General features: G+C 42.6%; 1 protein-coding gene across 8 annotated transcripts in view; it reads left to right on the plus strand.

The window, feature by feature from the left end:
* The window catches only part of AKAP6 (A-kinase anchoring protein 6), a 509527-nt gene that overhangs the window by 76474 nt on the left and 411890 nt on the right, over nt 1-21163 (plus strand). Inside the window, exon 1 of one of the 8 annotated variants that reach the window (XM_070241798.1) lies at nt 9177-9332. The exons of the other annotated variants lie outside the window; for them this stretch is intronic. The gene's annotated coding sequence lies outside the window, so the exon portion shown is untranslated. Of the gene's footprint in view, nt 1-9176; nt 9333-21163 lie in introns of those variants that run through there. 8 annotated transcript variants of the gene reach the window in all.

The raw sequence follows: 21163 nt of genomic DNA on the forward strand, positions 1-21163 counted from the left end.
CATAAGGAGCAATTCTCCCTCCTGAGAGGAGCCTTCGCCAAGAAAGTGGTCTCTAAAAGTGAACATCTTTCTGTTTGTTCCTCACTTTTCAAGGAAAACATGCTCATTTTAGAAAAATAGAAGTATAAAATTTGTATAAGAAGCAGAAAGAGAAAAGGTATACTTTTAAGAACTTTTTAATTTGAAATAATGTCAGATGTATAAAGGAGTTTCAAAGATAGTATAGAATGTCCCCATATACCCTTTACCCAGCTTCTTCTAATATTAACATCTGACATAACTACTGTATATTTATCAAAACTAAGAAATTAGCATTGGTACACTACTATTAACTAAACTATAGACTTTTTCCCCCAGTTTTTCCACTGATGCCCCTTTTCTGTTCCAAGATCCAATCCAGGATCCCACAGTGCATTTAATCATCATGTCTCTTTAGTCTCCTCTAGTCTCTGACCTTTTCTCTGTCTTTGCTTGTCTTTAATGACCTTGAAACTTTTTAAGACTACTGGCCATGTATCTTCTGAAATGTCCCTCAATTTGAGTCTGTCTGGTATTTTCTCCTGAATAAACTGAGGATTTTGGGGAGAATATTACAGGAGTGATGTGTCCTTCTCATCACACAAATCAGAGGGCTCATCATGGCCACACAACTGGTTGCTGGTGATTTTAACCTTGATCACATAGTTAAGGTGGTGGTTGGCAGTAAAGTTACTATTTTTGCCTTTGCATGCTCTGTTCCTTAGAGGCAAGTCACTGAGTTCAGCCACATTCAAGGTGAGGGGACTTGAGCTTCACCTCTTGGAGGGAGGTCTGTCATAGGATCTGTGGGCTGATGTTTTAGATGCACCACAGTCAGTACTAAGTTTGGGAGGTGGTATTTTGTGGCTATGTAAATACCCTCTCTCCTGGACATTTGCCCCACTGATTTAGCATTCATTAATGGATCTTGCCTGCAGCAATTATTATTGTGGTTGTTATAAAGGTTGTATTCTATTTCCCTTATTCGTCTACATTTATTAATTGGAATTTTTTTGGTAAAGAATGTCACTCCTTTATTTATTTATTTAATCATTTATTTATATCAGTATAGAATCACGGACATCTATTTTATACTTCAGGCTATAATTCAATACTGTAGTTATTTATTACATTGTTCAAATTGTTTTAGCTTTGGCCATTGAATATACATTTTTGAGAAGCTGGGGAAGGTCATTGTAGGCTGAGACCACAGTGTGAGTAACGATCTGGTAGGGGATGAAGCTGGTAGGGTCAGGGAATCGAGGTTAGGCTTTGCTATAAATGGCAGAGGATGAAGGGAATGGGGGTGACAGACACCAGCCAGGAGACCAGTGAGGCCAGCACTGGAAAGAAGGCAGCAAACAGCCAAGTTGGCAGCTATTTCAAAGGACAGTTACTAATGAATCACTGGACCGTTTACAGGGACACCATCTAGAGTTTTGCTTTGGATTCTGCTGAGTAAAGTGTGATGTGAGGGCCTAATTAGAGTTTCCTTCATTGCCTCTGAAATCTTTCTCCTTCCTGTAGGGGATATTTCCCACTGCAGTTGTAATAAGGTTTGGATTCTTATTGGTTTTTATTAAGCTTTACACTTTATATGGCTCAATCCCAACAGAGACCAGGGCTCATTTGATTTCTGTTTGTTCATTTATTATCCTTTGATTGCTCTTTCTCATTCATTAGGGCCAGCAGGGTGTTGAGGGCCTTCAATGTCTAAAGAAATCTTGCTTCCGGTTGGGCAGGCCTATCTTTGAATTGCCTGTCAGTAGGGGGCTCTGCTGCTGGCTGCAGGAACTTGGGCAAGTCTTTTCTCCTGGCTGAGCTTCTGTCTTCAGCACTGTAAAGGAAATAATTCGCCAGCCTCACAGGTCTGTTGTGAGAAATGAATAAGATGGTTGATTTTAAAAAATCACCTAGCATAGTTCTTGGCCTGTTGTACTTAGTAGGTGCTATGAGAATCAGACTAGAACTGAGCCAGTCCTTAAGGGATTATCTAGACCATCCCTCTGCCCATGGACCAGTGAGTGCCCTCGGCATTAAAGTTAAATGTTTCGTATTTTCTTTTTGAATATTTCCAGACATGTGGACTTCACAATCATCTTAAGCAGTGGTGAAAACATTTATTAAGAACCTTCTACACATTGGTACTATATGACTAGTGTGCATTACATAGATGAATAAGATACATCTTGGGCACCAACAAGTTTACAGCATTGTAGGGGACACAGCTGTGTAGATAGAATTAAAATGCAGTGCGTTAAGTGCTAGAGTAGGAGTATGAACAAAGTAATGTGGGTTCAGTGTGAGAGAAACAAATGAAGTCTGCTAGACGCAGGAAAAGCTTCAGAGAGAAGTTGACATTTGCGCTGGGCCTCTATCCCAAAGAGGAATTTGCCAGGGAAAGGCGTTTGTGTGAATGCATGTGCTTGTGTGTGTGTGACAGACTAGTGGTGATGGTGTTCCAGGTAGGGTGACTAGCACGTGCAAAGGCAAGGAAGCAGGAACAAACATGGCAGGTACCAGTTTAATGTGACTTGAGTGTAAGGTGAGTAGATGGCTAGTTGTGGTAGGTAAGTCACAAAGTAGAGGTAGGACAGGGGACTGGAGCCGTGAGTTGGAACCAGGCTAGGGAGTTAAGGCTTTATCCTATTGAAGAGAGAAGATACACGATTAGACCTGTGCTTTAGAAGATCACTTTTGCAACAACTTGAGAGATTGGTCAGTGGTGGGAGGGCTGAAAGTGGTGAACAGGTTATTGTCAACAGGAAGGTGGGTATGAGGTTGCAACTGTGAAGCTGGAGAGCAGGAAAGAGAGAGTCAGTATTTCAGAGGTATATGTCAGGACGTTGATGGAGTAGGGGAAGAGAGAAAAGGATGAACCAATGAATGGCTGAATGGATGGCGTATTAGTATCTGAGATATGGACTAGATAAAACGTTTTTGTTAGTTCACTGCTAGATACGTGCTCTTCTGGGCACTGAGCTGCAGAGAGAAAACACACAGTCCCCTCTCAAAGAATTTACCGTCCTAGTGAATAGACAGAAGTGCAGAAACCAACCAATCAACCAAACACCTACTAAGAACAGGTTGATTATGTACCGAGTGCTGTGGGAACATAAGAAAACAAGCATTTAAATCTACTTAGGGGAGTAAAGGAAGGTTGCACAGAGAAAGTGCCACGTGCGCTTCCATTGAAAAGAAGAACAGCTGGTTGTTAGGGAGATAAGAGGGTAGTGGCTAGTCCATGGTGAGGGGGTAACATTTGATAGGTAAAAAAATAATGAAAGAGGATGAATTGTAAAGGAAACAACTGGTTTCCCCTATTAGATTGTAAGCAGGGGGAGGGCAGGAACCGTGTCTCTCTTGCTCAGCATCGTATCTCCAGTTTGAGCGGTAGAAGAGAGAACAGGAGAAGCAGAGAGGTAGCTGGAATCCTTTACACTGAGGTGAGGATGTAGAGACAATGAATCAGGATTATTCTTTGTAAAAGGTGAGCAGGAAAAGGATGGTGTGAGAAATAAGGTGGCAGGTTTTGAGGGAAATAAATTGATGCGGAGAAATGAAGTAGATTTGGACCAGTTTACTTCAGTGCCCTCTGGGATTCTTCTAGATACTGCTGCAGAGAGGCCTCCATTGTAAGCTCTCCTTACGTTTTACCACAACCAGGGCCCTTGGAAAATCTGATTGGATTGTAGAGTGTGGATGCTGCCTGGTGGGCAGGGCAGAGTGGTCTACCTGGCTGTAGTTTTGCAGCTGTAATCTCAGTGCCCCTCCATAACCCCCAACCCCACTTGTTAAAGGGGGGTAGTGGTGGTGATGGGAAGGAGTGGGATTATATAAGTAAATTCTAAGTAACTAACTACTTATACCTTTGGCTAAGGTAAACAGCCATAATTTCTTTTGATCTTTCACACTGGCAGTGTTTTCTAACCTTTTATTCATTTGGATCGTGTCCCCCCCTCCACTCCAATACTACCCATTTCCTATCTCACTCCCAACCCCCAATGAAGTGTAGAAATTTCAAGGGAAAGGAGATAAGATTTTCACTCCAAGAAAAAGTGAAAAGGGGACGTTTTGAATCATTTCCCACAATTTATATTCCAGAAGTCCCAATTGAGAAAGCTACTTTTCTAGATGATAATTGAAAACAAGAACAGCAAAGCATGACAACCACATCGGGGTCCCAGTCAGAATGTTTCTCTTTTATTTGTCGCTAAGTGCTAGATTTGGGTTGCCAGAGATGTTTGGACTCTGGGATCAAGCATTTAATTTATAAATAGAATTAATGATGGCATTATAAAAAATAACCGAATCAGGCAACAACTTAGAAATTATCTAGATTCTAGGGCAAACTCCAACTTTACAGATGCAGAAACTGACTTTCAAAGAGTCAAGCTATGGCCCAAATTAGTGCAGGAAACCAAGCTGGGCCTGAGTGCCCAGGCCAACTCCGTGACTGCCTGGTATGTGGCTCTGCTGCCGATGACAGGATGCAGCTCCACATTCCCTAATTGCTTCTGGGCTGCTCTTATCTCTTCCTTCATTGCATAAACTGCAGAGTGGTAGTACCTGTGTCAAGTGAGTCATCTCAGGATAATAAAGTTACTATCTAATGATTAAATCATAGGACAGTTGGGAGAGAGATTGCCTAAGCAGGAGTTTTCTACACTCCAGCAGACGTTTCCACACTGCTTCTTCATGCTGGTCTAGGTCTTTCCCTTTTGTAGAACACTCACGGGGACACCAGGACATCAAGGGTGTCTGACGTCTCACCACGACTTACTGAAAACGCCAGGATCCATCGAGCCTACCTTTGGAACTGACCATATAATGTGCACCTTGTATGCTCAGTTATCCATCTTGACTGCTGATTCTAATCCCTTCCCACCTTCTCTGAACAGCTTCCTCCAGCTGCCCTGGTCCTTAGGGATTCTGCTCTCTCCTGTGATCTCCCATGGGTGCTCCTCCTGGGGCACCTGTACCCAGGCCGAGTGTCAGGAGGGCCTCTGGGCCATCAGGCAATCCTACTGGTCAGCCTTTGCCGTGTCCTCTCAGCAGCTAGTCTGAGCTTTTACCTCAAACCTCTCCCTGCTACCTCACTTCCTCCCTCTAAGGGGAAGACTAGGCCCCCTACTTCATGAGAAACTGTTGACATAGGACAAGAATCCTCAGCTTGCGTGCCCCAGGCCTGCTTGCCGGCATTCGTACTCACCATTTCCTCTTTCCTCAGGGAACACGTGTCCCTGCCTTGTCTGCGATTAGTCCACCCCTCTCCCTATTCCTGGGGCTCTTGCCCACTGCTCAGCCCTCGCTACTCCCTGTATCTTCAAAACCTCTCCTTCTTCATTGACCCTTCCCCTTAGGATAAAAACACCCTCAAAATCTCTCCCATTAAAATAAACAAACATATAAACAAACCCACACACATCAAACAGCAATCCACCAGTCCTGCCCCCCGTCCCACCCTTCCTTGTTTGCCCCCCTCCATGAAGAGCCACCATTCTGCTCCCGCCCATTTGCAGAGGCCTGACCCCTGATCAGCAGACTGCATTATTTCACTTGCTCACAAGTCCTCCTTCACTGAGAACTCAGCACTTGAGCTAAACTCGATGCCGGGGATCTCCAGGAGTTAATTCTTGGCGGGACAGTCCCTTTTGGGGTCAAAGTCCCCCTGTTGTCAGACTGTGAGCTGATAGCCTGTCTCCTACACCACCCAGTGGCCGCTTGTGACTGCGGGTGGGGTGAGCGGTTGGCTGTGATCCTTGGCAGATACTCTCTGACTTCAGTCCAAGGTCTTTAGAAAACCATTGTGAGAGCAAGACAATCTGTCCTGAGAACCAAGCCTCCTGATTTGTAGAATGTTGACTTAACTGGCATTGCATATTTTATCTCTTGCTGTGTTGCTTTCCTAACTGGAGAGAAGCTCAACTCTTTGCATTTGGAGTGGAAAATGCTGTGTGTGTCTGTGTGTGTGTGTGTGTATGTTGGGGAGTAGTAGTGGGAAGTAGTGGTGATCATCAAGGCTGTGATAAGCATTTCATTTATGTTTAGTCTGCTTAGTCAAAATGTTAACTATGAAAATTGAGGTGTACGAATCTCAATTTTGTCCTGGAGGAGAAAGAAAGGCTTGTGTAAGATCCCAGGGCAGCTCAGAGGAGGCTGGGGGAAAGAAGCTGCAAGGCACACACCAGGGTGCTTTACAAACCAGCCCGACCTCCCTCTGCGCAAAGCTCTGGAATAGGTTCTTGACAGGGGCCTGCATAGTAGCCACATGGAGGCATTATAAACTCCCTGCAGTGGGCTGCTCCAGCTCAAACCATGGCTTATTCAAAGATCTTTTGGAAGCCCTTCTGGGAACACTCGTCCCACTCCCCTGGGACAGCCTGTTTTGAATGAGAGAGGCCCAGCCACTTCTTCAGCCTGGCAGCCAGGAATTACTTTCCTGTCCCACTAAGTCAACAAAATGACAGGGCCTACCAAACAGAGATCAGTGCCATCGGTTTGTCACCTGGAGTCTCATCTCAGAGCCCAACAAGACATGCACGTCTACACCAGTGACTTCGGTTAAGAGTATGGGTTAAGCTTAACTTGGGTTAAGAATGTGAAGAGATCAGAAGTGGTTCTGCTCATGGAATTAGGCGGTTGAAAACCCTATCTCCTTGCGCGTTTGTTTTTTAAATTATTAATTGCTCAGGAGCTAAGATTATGAACATAAGTGTTATAATTATGGTTTGTTATGAAAAAGATCAGATCTTTCTCTTCACTTTGAATTAAAGTGAACAGATTTTTCTTTTTCTTCATTTTTATTAAAAGTTGACTACTGGTTCCAATATCCATTTGTATATTTTTATTGTATTTTTAAACAGCAATGTGTTGCCATCAACCACATTTTTATGATTTTAGTTTTCTGCTCACTGCCTGTATCACCTTTAGCATCCTACTTATTAAAGCTTGCTTCTTGTCCTACTTGGTTGAGCCTATTTTTCCCACAGATGTGTGGAGTGGAGACAGGGATGAACCCCCAGCTAGGTCAGTGAGGTATGCAAGGGTGCTGTTGTCGGACCTCCCTTCTAAGCTGACCAAGCTGCTTAACTACTTCCATCTCTACCACTTTTCTTCTTTGCTACTGATTACTAAAGATAATCTAGTCCAACCTCACATCCCCACCAAGTCACAATTTGGCCTACCGTGAATGCCTCTGGAGGCAGGAAACTCAGTGCCTCACAGACAACATGCTTATTTTCAGGTACCTTCAGCTGCTAAAAAGCCCAGAACGACTGCGCTCTCATTTCCTTCCGTTGATCCCACCAGGGCCATATGAAACATGTTTAATCTTTCTCCTAGAAATTTGAAGGCACTTCTCATGTCCTTTGTTTCCTCCTTCCCTCCACCCTCCTCCTCTCTCTTTTCTAGGCTGAACTATCTCAGTTTCTGTTTTGCAGTCTGTTAACCCTCCTGATTGTTTTTCCCTGAGGAAGAAGGGGCTGTGTTTCCATTAACATGTGGTACCCAGGACTGAACATAATCCATTGCAGAGTAAGACAGGACTATCATCTCATTTCATCTTTTTACTGTACCTTTAAGATTGGTTTGTTTTCGTTAATTCAACAGTAATTTATTAATTGCCTCCAGGTGGTAGACATTGTAGTGGGTGCCTGGGTGCTGGGAATATGTGTAGTGCTATTAGAGAGCAAACAAACTGGGGGTGGTTGGGGGAACGGAGAGCAAGAGAGGGAGAATGCATATAGTTAACTGGAAAGTATGATGCGTGTTAGCCTGGGGGAAGCATGGAGTGGTGTTGCCATGAATAGTGGGAGGATATTTCTTAGCTAGAGGGTTGGCGAAGGCCTCCCAGAGGAAGTGACTTTACAGCTGGACCCTAAAGGAATTAGGCAGGAGATTAGGGGATGAGAGAGGTAGAGGTGGGGGACAGAGGAGAATGTACCAGGCAGAAGGAAGAACATATGTGAAGGCCTAGGGGTGAAAAAAGAAGTGAACATAGTACAACCTGACTGGAGTTTAAACTGTGAGGAAGAGAAGGCAGAGACAGAGCAGGAGGCGTAGACGGTGCCCAAACTGTGGGCCCCTCAAAGGCTAATCATTCAGCATGTGTGTGAGCACCTCCTATGTGCCAGGCACTGTTCTTGGCCCTGAGGTTAACAAAACAGACAAAAAAATTCCCTGCCCTCATGGTATTCATAGTTTAGTGACTATTAAGAAGTTACAAAACCTTGTTGAAGAAGTTTGAGTGTTACTCTAAGGGCAAGGGGAAGCCACTAAAAGGGTTAAGTGGGGTAGTGATGTAGTTAGAATGATGCTGTTTAAAGTTAGGCATATAATTTCACCCACTGGGGGGCACTTTTGAGAATGAAAATAATTTTAATAATAATTATTCTGGAACAACAAGCATTAACTGGGCAAATCAGGAAAGATGGACAACTTTTTAAAATGTGGGAAAAAGACTGATGGGAAGCAACTGGAGGCAGAGACTGGCCATTGCAGGAGCCCTGGTGAAATACAGCCAGGACTGGCACCAAGATTTGCCGTGAAGTAGAAGAAAGAGGATGGGTCTGAGAAGCACTCAGAGAGAGACCCATTGTCCAAAACAGGCAAGGGACAGTGAGTGCAATGTGGCACCAAAAACCTGCGTCCAGGCTGATAAGGATCTAGAAACCAGTAAATGTTAGACAAGGTCTTTAGATCTGTTACTGATTTCCTATCGCCCTGTTATCTTGTCCACATCACGACCCACAGTCAAAACTCGTGATGGAATCTGGACAGGTATACATATACACATCCGTTACATTTTTCTGAACTGCTTGTCCAGTAAACCTGTTTAAAAACAAAGAAATAGGGGGAGGTTAGCCTGACAGAAGTGTTCAGTGACTGACCTTTTGCTCCTGAGTTTGCTGCTTCCTTTCCAGTGCTGGCTTATGGTTAGTGCACTCTATTAGTCGGGGTTCTCCAGAGAAACAGAGCCGATGGGATATATAAATATACGTAAGGGGAGATTTATTATAGGAATTGGCTCGCACAGTTATGGAAGTCGAGAAGTGCCACGATCTGTTGTTTGCAAGCTGGAGAACCAGGCAAGCTGGTGGTGTAATTCAGTCCAAGTGTGAAGGCCTGGGAATCGGGGCGCTGATGGTGTAAGTGTCAGTCTGAGTCCAAATGTCCTTGAACTAGGAGCACTGATGTCTGAGGGCAGGAGAAGATGAATGTCCCAGCTCAAGCAGAGAGAGTGACTTCTCCCTTCCTCCACCTTTTTCTTCTATTCAGGCTCTCAACAGATTGGATGATGCCCACCCGCGTTGGTGAGAACAATCTTCTTTACTCAGTTTACAGATTCAAATGCTAATTTCTTCCAGAGACACCCTCACAGACACACTCAGAAGTAATGTTTTACTAGCTATCTGGGTATTGCTTAGCCCTGTCAAGTTGACACATAAAATTAACCATCACATGCACAATGTGTTTATAAAATTACATAAAAGAATCTTTTTCTCGACAGGTGAGGAAGAGAACTATGTGTTTTAAGCATTGAGTTTATTCCTTATTCCAAATGTAAATTACAATTCTTTTTGTTACTCTCAATGCTTTTCTTCCTTTTCTTTAAGTGTGTAAGTTCCCTTTACAACAGAACCCCCCAGAGCAGCTTAACATTGGGCCGTTACACGACCATTATTTCTAAGCTAGTATGTTTTATTCCACTTTGGCTACAGAGCCTATGCTGCGTGGCATTTTCAGGACAGGGTCAGAGGTTCTGCAACTTCTGCCATCTGTCAAGAGGGGACATAGGGGACTGAAAGACTGTGGATGAATCAGCGCAAATCAGAAACTGCTGTTGGAGAAGCAACTTGGCGCTTGCCCTCGGGGGAGCAGCATCCCCTTCACACAGAAGGGAGAGGCTCTCTGGGTCCCTGGGCACCATCATTTTCTGCCTTATAAAGATGATACTATTGATCTGATGGTATTATCCTAGGTTCTTCTGAAGAATGCTTATAAAAATTGTTGCTGAACATGCTAGATATGCAAAATGCTATTTAAATGCTTAATTACCAGAAGTGAACCCAAATAATGACTGAGTTTGATTCCCTGCAGATTAGAATTGTTGTTCCTGATGCATGACCGTTAGCAGAGTTCTTCAGTGTCTCTAGTTGTGTAGTCCTGAGGCTTAGCCAGAAATAACTTACTGATTGATCAGGGAGGAAACCGGGGCTCCATTAGTGCTAGTGAAATGGAAGAAGGACTGCGTAACTTGCATAAAATAAATCTTTTCCTTTACTGTCACATGATGAGGGGAAGCAAGGATAGCCTTTTAAGGGTAAAATATGTTACTCTTATAAATGTTCTCAAAATGTAAACAAATAAGTAAGTGGTTAAAGATCTGTTTGGGGTTTGTATTTTCTAGGTTTACTGGCATGCAAAGACTTGGGCAGGTTTTAGTACTGAGGGACCTGCCTCATTCTTTGTGTATTCTGTCTGTAATTGCATCCTCTTTCCTTGTGCAAGAGGAAGAAGGGTGACTCATGATGACTCCTGGGTTTAGTTTCAGTCGATTCCTGAAGGTGCAAAACTGAGTCAACAAATTGTCTCATTTACGTTCATTCTGGCTGATTTCTTTTGAGGGGAGCTATTTGCTAATTTAAATAGTAATATTGAGAAGTAGAAGATTATATATTAACCTATGGCAAGAACACTCCAGCAACATAAAAATTAGCTGTCTAAAAATAACTGCTGATCTTGTTTTCTGTGACCTAAAAGACGTCATAAGCAAGACATACGAGCCATCACCCCAATCTCTCTTTCCTTCCTTCCAACGCATGTTTACTGAGTACCTGCTTTCTTCCTGGCACTGTTCTATGTCCTGGGGATATAGAATGCTTCCCCCTCCTTGTAGAGGAGGTGAGCAAACAAATTGCCGTACAAGAGGAAGCCTGTGGTCCTGGGGAGGCTAGGACGCCGAAGGAATGGTTAACAGGCTGGAAGTCAAGGAAGGCTTGTTATACAAATCAAAATGATAACCACTTTGTAAATGCTGTTTATTAACATTTTTTGATGAGTCTTTTGTGGATTTCTGTGACTGTAGAAGAGTCCTGAGTCACTATAGAAGATTTTTGTAAAGAAACACACCATTGGGAAGCAGAGGAGGGGAAGTTTTAGTTCAGTGAACCTTGGACCAATGCAAATTTAGTGGATTGGATCACATGTAGTGTTTGTAATTGGCTGAGAAGTATTAGTCATCCAAATCAAATGCCATCACAGCAAACCCGGAAACAGTCACCTTTTTGGTGTTTGGACACTAAAGACAAAGTAGAGGGAATGACAAGATTGAGGTTTTGGGAATCAGCGTTGACTTATTAATTGACAAGTATTTTTCTGAACACAGTAGAAGTAGGGATTAGGAACTCCCAAAACAAGATTTTGGGTAGTTTTGGAGGCTGTTTCTTATAAGAACACAGAATGATTAGAAGGAAGTGAAGTGAAATGTTGAAGTGGTGTTGCTAATTATTACCTGTTAAGTTTTAGGGAAAGATAGGAAAGTTAGATGCAAACTTTGGTAAAAATTCTGAGGGAATTTTCAATGTTTCAGAATCTGATGGTTCTATAATCCTCATTATAATGTAAATATAACATAAAATTTCATTTCAAAACTTACTTTTTTTAATATAAGGTCTTTTTTAGCACTTCTAGAAATAGATCAAGCACCAGCTAGTTGTAAGTGAACTAATTTATTGATATAAAAGTCTTTATAGGAAGAAAAACTCTACTCTGTAATTATAGAAAATGGACTTGAAATGTGTACAACAGCTGTACATCCTAATATCATAGTTATCCCTGGTTAAAGATGAGGAGTAATGAGACAAACTGTCGTATGGAACAGACAGATTGCTACTGAGTGAAGTAAAAGGCCGGGAGACGAACTTATAACTTTGAACAAGAAATAGCATGCTTAGTCTGGAGTTCAGTTTAATTCAGAGACAAGTTTTGAGGGCCTAGAATGTGTCTGGACTATGTTGGGTATTGTGTATACTAAGATTGAGAGACATGTTCTATCAAGGAGCTCCTAGTGCAGTTGGGAAAAATACATACATAAGCACTAACCACGGCTAATTTTGTGTAGGAAGTCATCATATGGGACATTCTGCTGTTAAGAACGATTAGACATTGTCAGATAGAGAAATAATGGAAGGATCTTCCAGGTAAGGAGAAAAGGATGACAAATCGGTGGCCACAGAAGAGTAGACAAGGCATTAGGGGATGTTGACTCATTCTATTTGGCTAGAACACAGGGGGAAAATTAGGGGAGAATGGGAGCCTCTAGTGGTCAACTGGAGCCAAATTGTGAAGAACCCACCTAAGATGTTTGGATGCTATCCTCTGGATGATGGGGAGCCTTCATAGTCCTCCCTCCATCAACATCTTATTGTGAACAGTTTTTAAACATATAGCAAAGTCGAAAGAATTCTACAATGAGCCCTTGTATAACTATCATCTGGATGGTACTATTATCATTTTACTATACTTGTTTAGTCACGTGTTTGTCCATCTATCCCTTTATAATTCATCAATCTATTTTATTTTTTATGCATTTCAAAACAAATTACAGATTTCATTGCATTTCTCTCTAAATACTTCAGCATAAATATCATTAACTAGCATTCACTGTTTAAGGTATTTAATGTAAAATTATAATCTTTATAGGTTTTAAAGTATGAAAATAAGATAATTGATTTTGTATTCGTGAAATAGCATAGTGTGGAAGATCAGTTGGGAGAGGAAACAAATTAGAAACCTGCTGCAAAAATCTAAATGAGAGATGGTAAGAATGCGATGAGAACCTGTAGTAGCAATGGAAAGGTACCAATTAATTCAAGAGATAATCCAGACGTGGAGTGAACGGATCAGTTGACCAACTGAATGTAGGGAGGGGAGTAGTAGAGGGCAAAGGCAAGGTTGGGGGAGTATGAAAAGAGAAAAATGGATCCAAGGTTTTCTAGCCTGGACATCTGAGTGTTTGATGATGAGACACATAGTACAGCAGGGAAGAGGTCTGGAAGTAGGACAGAAGTTAATAAATACAGTTTTGAACATGTGGAGCTCAAGGTGCCTATAGGAGGTTTCAGGCGGGTATGTGCAGATAGTGTCTGGAAATACTCTCTGAAGTTCTGGAGAAACATCAGAGCTGGGGTTGTAGATATGGGATGCATCAGGCCAGGTAAGTGAAGCCATCTCTCAAGGAGAACATTTAGAATAAGTAGAAAAAAGGGACTAAGGGGATAACTCTGGGGAAAGCCAATATTTAAGGAACAAGAAGAAAATGCTGAGCCAATAAGGGAGGCAGAGAGGAATAGTCAGAAGTCTAGAAAGGAAACCAAGCATTAGATAAATAGATAGATAGATAGATAGATAGATAGATAGATAGATAGAAAGAAAAAGAAAATGGGTAAATGTTTATTACGAGTGTGCTATGTTTCAGGCATCGTAAGTGGTTTATATTCACGGACTTGCTGAATCTTCGTAACAACCCTATTTTATAGATGAGGAAAAGGAAACTCAGGGACAGAAAAGTTAAGTAATTTGCTGAAGATCTTGCAGTAAGTGGCAGAGCTAGGTTTTGAACTGAAGCCTTTCAGAATGGCCTTATCATGGTGGCCAAGGAAAGAGGGAGTTTCCAGGAGAGGGTGTTGAGTGGGTCGCAGTCCCCCATGATCTGACCCTAACCTGCCTTTCCAACTTCGTCTTCTAATTACTCTCCACTTGCTTGAGACGGGTCAGTTGGAAGTGCTCCATGTCTGCTACACAAGCTTAACCTCTGCTAGAGCTTCCCAAAGTGTTTTGTGGGCCACTAGTTCCTTGAGATGCTCTGTGAACAAAGGATGCTGACAACTATTCTCCTCTCGAAAATTTGCAAGTTACATTAGTCCGTCAAAGGTGTTGGGAAGGCCTGCAGTAAAGAACCTATTCTAACTTTGACTACCAAATGTTTCCCTAACTTCTTTGAACTTATTTGATCCTGGGACCCATCCCCCTTTCCCTCATAGAAAATCTATAAACTTCCCTCAGAACTAGGGTTCTGAAAGGCTCCAAGTGAAACATGACTTTGCTTTTCCTTGGGTGGTTTTAAGTGAGATACACATAGCTTTATCTGCCTCTGACTCCTGATGACCACAGAACACATTCTCCCCTCTAATAGCAGTATTCATGCCCTGCACCATTCCCATGGCGCCAGGAGAATGGAGTCTCTGTCTGTTTCATTTTGGGCTCTTATGTAGGACCTAGCACAGTGCCTCTTATATAGTAATTGTTCCATCAGAATCTATTTGTGGATATTAAAATGCGCAAAACACAGAGGAATTAGTACTTTTTCTTTTCTTTTTTTTTTTTGCTGAGGAAGATTTGCCCTGAGCTAACCTCTGTTGCCAATCTTCCTCTTTTTGCTTGAGGAAGATTGTCTCTGAGCTAACATCTGTGCCAACCTTCTTCTATTTTGTATGTAGGTCTCCGCCATAGCATGGCCGCTGACGAGTGGTATAGGTCCACACCCGGGAACCAAACCCGGGCCATTGAAGCAGAGCATCCCAAACTTAACCACTAGGCCACAGGGCCAGCCTCTACTTTTTCTTTTTAAATATAAGTTTCTATTAAAAGGACTTATCTGGTTCAAAACATAGATGCAAATTTAGACTCAAGTCAGGTTTTTATTTGAGAATAAGGGGAATGAATGTTTTCAACTTTTATTTTCATTTGAACTGTCTTCTTTTGGGTTCAGTTGAGGAGTAAAGGGGAGAAGGTGATATTTTGATCATTTCTGTCCTAATTATATGTGGAATAGACCAGGCAGTCTAGGAAACATCACTCTTATTGAGCAGTGTCTGGTCTTGTCTTACAAAGTCAGACTTGGATTTCTTAGCTAAATCAGTGCATGCCTATCCCCTTTGAACTTTCTTGCTGGTTTGATGCAATTACTTCTCTTGCTCATTCTGACTACTGTTGGCAGGAGGCAGACTGGTTTCATTATTTCATCTGTGAGTCCTTATATGGAATTTAATCAAATGTGATGTGGTATCTGATCTTTCCTTCTAATTGTATAACACATTCAGCTGTGCCCTCTTCTGTTTTCTGCATGGGGATAGAGGAGAGACTTCTCTGACTCCCTCCCACACTCTTTTCTGAATCATGTGGCTCACAACTCCCACATGTGGTTAAGTCATATGGAAGTGTGTGTGTGTGTGTTTGTGTGTGTGTGTGCGTGCGTGAGAGAGAGACAGAGACAAGACAGAGAAAGAGACAGAGAAAGAGACAGAGACAGAGAAAGAGACAGAGAGAGAGACAGAGAGAGAGAGAAAGAATGTGTGTCTAAGCCAGAGTGAGTCACTCTAGGGGAGACAGGCCAGCTGTGAGCACAGGCATTCACAGGAGCATGGAGATCCCCAGGGAAGGCCTGAGCGTTTGGATAAAATGGCTGCTTTCTTCCTACACGTCAACCCCACCTGCATTCGTTTTGTTTGTTTATTAGCTGGATGTGTCACCTCTGGAGCAGAACACCAGAGTCCTTGTGAGTTTAGAGGGCTCTGTAGGAGTCTCTCTACAATTAGCTCACAATTCTTGTTGAAGAACTCCGATTAATTGTGATTATTGTTTAAGAATGAGTCAGATTTTTTATGTAGAAGGCAAACCCTACTTGGAGTTTATTTTTTATTTTCAGAATCTCTTCAGTGCCACAAAGAGTAAGTTATTTGAATTTTCTTTTTTTGGGGGGGGGGGGGAGGAAGATTGGCCCTGAGCCAACATCTGTTGCCAATCTTCCTCTTTTTGCTTGAGGAAGATTGTCACTGAGTTAACATCTGTCCTAATCTTCCTCTATTTTTGTGTGAGAGACACTGCCACAGCACAGCTTGATGAGTGGTGCATAGGTCCAAGCCCAAGATCTGAACCCACGAACCCCAGGCCACCGAAGCGGAGTGTGTGAACTTAAACACTATGCCACCAGGCCAGCCCCTGAATTTTCATTTGTTAATGTGGTGGTGGCACATTGATAATCGTCATTCAGAGAGGCAACAGGCATGATGACCACTTATACTGAAAGTTTTAAATTTATTATATTAAATGATTTGTAATTTAAGAGAGGAAGAGAGTCCTGAGAATCAGATCTGGCTGTGTATAATAAAAGAACATTATGCTATCAAGAATAATTCTCAGACATTATGGCATGCAATTAAAATAGCAATATTTTGCATGGTGTGACAAAATTGTGTTGTATTGATCAGCCACCATATCATTAGGGAGAAAACTAGCATCACTGTAATAATACTGAAATGTTTAGATCAAGCGTGTTTTTTTGTTTTTTTTTAGGATGAACAGCTATTATGATGTCATCAAAATAGAAAGTGTTGGAAAGGGAATAAAACACACTTTTGGCTGAATGCGCAGGGAATGCTGATGGTATCCATTAAGCATGACACAATAAGAGGAACAAAATTTCCATCTCTGTCCCCTTCCCTATGAAATATTTTCTGTGTTTGCAGTGCTCCCTTTGAAGTCAATATATGATCTTTGCTTTAATCCATTTTTAAAGCTTCCTTTGAAGTCAGTGGGAGCTCGCGCCTGGAAGAGAAGAAAGTGGCTGAGGGCTGGGTGCCTACTGGGGAAGAGAGACCAGCCTAATCATCACCGGAAAATAATATTTATTGATTGTCCTCGTGTGCATGGTCTATTAGGCTCCATACCAAAGTGACTTTCAAATGGGTCTGATTCGTTTCCTAGTAATATAAAGCTATTAAGATGACCCGAACCTGTTACTTCATTTTAGGACAGTGTTTTCATTTCAAATGATTGGGGAAAAATGAATATTTATAAGTGGAGATAATTCTTTTATCTTGACACTCTCACAAATGTTGTGTTTCACCTAAGTGAATTCTCAGATAACTGAAACTAATAATTATCTAATAGAGCAATTCCATCAAGGACAATTGAAGAGTGTAGGATTATTTTCTCCTGTATGAAATTACTTCAGACTGCGTAGCTTTTCAAATTAAAAAAAAAAAATCTCATTAAATACTTTGGAGTAAGGTAGGAAGTAAACTATTTCTCATTCTTCTTGCTGCTTTCTTGGTGCTGCCAGTTGTCCTCTGTGATAGAGGTTGTGTCTTCTCTGTTTCTGTTCTGCTCTCTTATTTCACACGGAGTTGCCTGAAGAAACAACAGGGCTCGGGTAGCTTTATAACTTTCCTGAGGGCGAAGTATCAAGACCGTCCCTTCTCTCATTTCCTTTTTCTCTCCCCTCATCTAGTCCTGTTCTTCACTTCCTGTCTCTCCTCTCCTTGGACCGCCCGCTTCTTTTCCCTCATGATGTCAGCCCCTCCTATGAGCAGAGGGGGCCTCCATTGACGTCTGGCCTGTGGCCTTTGGTCATAGGCTTAAGCTCTGCATCTCTGATGGGATCTTGCCCTGGATGCATCTCAGGGCCTCAGACTCAACACTTCAGATTAGAGCTCAGCAGTTCAGGCCAAGATCTTTATTTCAATCTCTGTGAGTGGCCTCACCTTCCATCCAGCCTGAAAAATCTGTGAATTGACCTTGACAAAGTATCTTCCCTATCACTCCACCTCCGCCTTTGTTAATCACTTAACAAACCCTGTCCAGTCCACCTTGGAAATCTGTGATCTGCTCATCTTCTCTGCTCCTTCCTGCCACCGTCTCATCTCATCTCTTATCACATCTTGCCAATGATCACAACTGCCTCCTCTCTGGTCACTTCCTTGTACAAATTTGTCTTCACATTGTTTCAAGTTTTCTTCCTAGAATTTGATGCTGACCATGCCATTCTCAGACTTAAGAAGCCCCAGTTTGCCTCAGCTGTGCATCTAAAGCATTTTATAATCTGACCTGACTCTCCAGCTCCTTTTCTATGCAGTTAGCCCATTGCTCCTGCCACTGAAAATGCTGTTTGATTCATTTGGCAAATGCCTGTGTATCTTTCAAGCCTAGGTGGAGTGACTTTTCTATGGAGCTGTCCCCAGTGTCTTCAGCAGTCACCTGCCCTTTCTCTGCCCACCCTCAGTTCTTTCCTCATCACAGTACCTGGCGAGGTGACTTGTGACGATCTGTTTTTAGATGTCTCCTGCAGCAGAATGAAAGCTCCTGGAGAGTGCAGTTTATAGTTTATTTGTCCCTCAACCTCCATCCCAAAGCCTGCCTCACATCAGGTACAAATCAATAAATGTTTGGTGGATTAATAAGATTTTGAGGGGTCTTTTCCACTTATGTTTGAGCTTGAAGTTGTTTTCTGTTACTGAAGATACTGGTTCAGACAATAAAATAATAAAACATTTTAACAGATTCTCCCTTCAAGAGGCATGTAGTTAGAAAAGATCACTTTACTCTCTTATAAGGGAAAACAGTGCCTACCCTGAGGATGGTCCAGCAGACGGACTGAAAGTTCTGGTCTTTAGTGATGTCCTTAAAGCCTTGCACTGCCTCCAGAATCATCTGCTGTTAGAGTCCATGTCACATGAGAAGAGTAACCCCCATCATTAGAATCACTTTTCCTCAGGTACAGAGAGCGGCCGTCTGCTTCAGAGCTTCCACTTTGCAAGACTTCTGAGAAGATTTCAGTTAAGAGCCTCTTACAAAAAGAGTTTTTTCCTTAGCGTTTTTAGCAGGACCTATACATCAAACACACAAATCCCCAAAGTCTTATTTTAAAGAATGATAATATAGTGGGAGAAATATGCAGCCTCAGTACCTAATCTGTGGAATGAATGAGAAACCTTTTTTCTTCTAAAGAAATGTAGAAAATATCAATACGATCCCCTTACTTATGAAGAGAAACTTCGTTTTAATTTCAGTGATGTTTCCGGGCAATGACAGAGATAGAAAATTATCTGTTTAGCTAATTTAAAAATTCAGTGACAGCATCTGACTTTATTCAATAAGTATATAAAATAAGAGTGTGCTTTAGTTGCGTTGTCTGGGCAATTACAGGAGAGAATAAATTAGACAGATCTGGAGGCAGAGCGCTGGGGATATAGGAGGAGGCACAGCTTGCGTTGGAGGGAAGGCTGGGAGGGGAGAGCAAGCCCAAGAGAAGAGGAGGCTGTTTCCGTGGTTCCCTCCACTGCTCCATAACCTTGTCTTTGAGGTCCCTGCTTCATTATCCCTCCCTCCTTTCTAATTTACCTTGCTTGGCCCAAACCCTTCTCTAGTGGCATGGCTACCCAAGGCGCCTCAGGTTCTGCTCTCGGTGTCCGCTCTGTCTCTCTCGGCTATCTCTGCCCTCAGTCCCTCACTTGCCTGGAGTCCAGGGACCCACCCACTGTGGGATCTTGTCTCCTCCCTCTCTTTCCCTAGATGGATGAAATTCCTACCTGCCTACCTTCAGCTTAACGGAGCCCTAACTTCCCTTTTGTGTGTTATTTAACCCTCTGGCCTCAGTCTCCTCATCTGTGAAAAAAGGACCAGTGATACGTACCTCACAAGACTCTGAGTCACCCAGCAGGTCCTCAACAAACATTCCTTTCCCTTCCCTCCTTTGTTTTTTGCTGCTGTTCTCATTGCCTCACTTCTGCTCTGCTGATACCAGTGCTCTCCAGTCCTCCTACCAAGTAAGCCCCTGGCTGGGAATTTGCCTCTGGAATTCTGCCTGGATTTTACCCCTGTGTCTGAGAGTAGGGTTTCAGAGGGAGTCTCTGAGATGAGGACGTCTCTGTACCAGCCTCAGAGCCAGTCATCATGAGTTCAGGTCCTGGTCCCACCATGTACTCACGATGTGAGCTTTTCTACTCTCTTAGTGGCCTAGTTTCCTCATCTGTGATTTGGGAGTAATAATTATTTCTACTTCATAGGGCTGTAGGAAGGATTAAATGAGTTACTTCATGAAAAGTGTTTAGCATAACACCTAGCACATTTTACATGTTCAATAAATGTTGTAGAGACGTCAATGTAGAAAATCTGCTGAGCATCTTGTGACCGATGGCATGATATCCTCAGTGCCTCAGCTTCATCATCCATCTCAGAAGGAAGCATGGTGGATTCAAGTGCTAGTTATGGTGGCACGCCCAGACAGGCCCTTGATAGATGCTTACTGGGGCTCACTGCCCATGGTGGAGGGGAGCGTGGAGGTGTGCCCCAGCTTTGTTTTGTGTGGGAGGGAAGCTGTACCGACAAGGAAGGATGCAGTGCCTTGGAGGTGGCTGTCTGGGACAGCAGAGGTGGTGGCAGCTGGGCTGAGGAGTGTGGGCCGACAAAGGGTGCTCCTGTCATCACCTGAATGCTCTTGGTGTCTCCACTGGCCTCACCCTCACCACCAGCTCAGAAGTTACCTAATAGCACCAGAGCCTGACAACCCCTGCTTAAAAAATACTGCTTTAGAAAGATCGTGCTCCATTCTGAGGTAGAATTTTGAGATTCCACTCAGGAGGGCAGAGTTCAGGTTTTTTTTTTTCAGTGAAAAGTGGAGAGAAAAGCTGAAGTTGAAACTACTTTCAAGGATCAGCAAAATATTTAAGTGTACAAAAGAGAATTGCCTTAAAGCAACTTTTAAAGAATATTTGTTATTCTTTATATTTTGACTGTTTGTCAAAAATAATATTATATCACATTCTGGCCCCAGGAATAGATCAATGCTTTTTAACAGGAAACAAGACAGGCCTGTGTGTGTGTATACGTAAAGGTACTACGTCATTTCCTATTTTAGTCTGAGAAGGTGGACGAATTATCTTTCAAAGGCCTGTATTATTTTCTAGAATGACAATAGTTTTGGAAACCTATAATTTATCACATACTCTGATGCTGAGACAGAATATCTGAGTTTGGCCAGTCCCGGACAATCTAGTATGCTTGCCTGGTGACAGTATAGTGGAGTTACATCACATGACATTTAACATATGCAAATTCAACCAGTATTATTTGGAAAAAGGTTTAAATATTGTGATTCATTCTAGGTGCCCATTCACTCAATAAGCCCAGGCCTGCCCTGAGAGCTCCCACCGGATGGGAGACAGGCTTTTGCTTTTCCTCAGTCGATCTCATCTCCCTCAGGCCTCCCAGGGTGGAGCATCTCCCTGAGCTGAGGATGATTTGGGGGTTTAAAATGGCTCCTGACTGCAAATCAACTTTTTCATCTCTTATTTAACCGGAGAGT

Source organism: Equus caballus, chromosome 1 (assembly GCF_041296265.1).
Source record: "Equus caballus isolate H_3958 breed thoroughbred chromosome 1, TB-T2T, whole genome shotgun sequence".
NCBI lineage: Eukaryota > Metazoa > Chordata > Mammalia > Perissodactyla > Equidae > Equus > Equus caballus.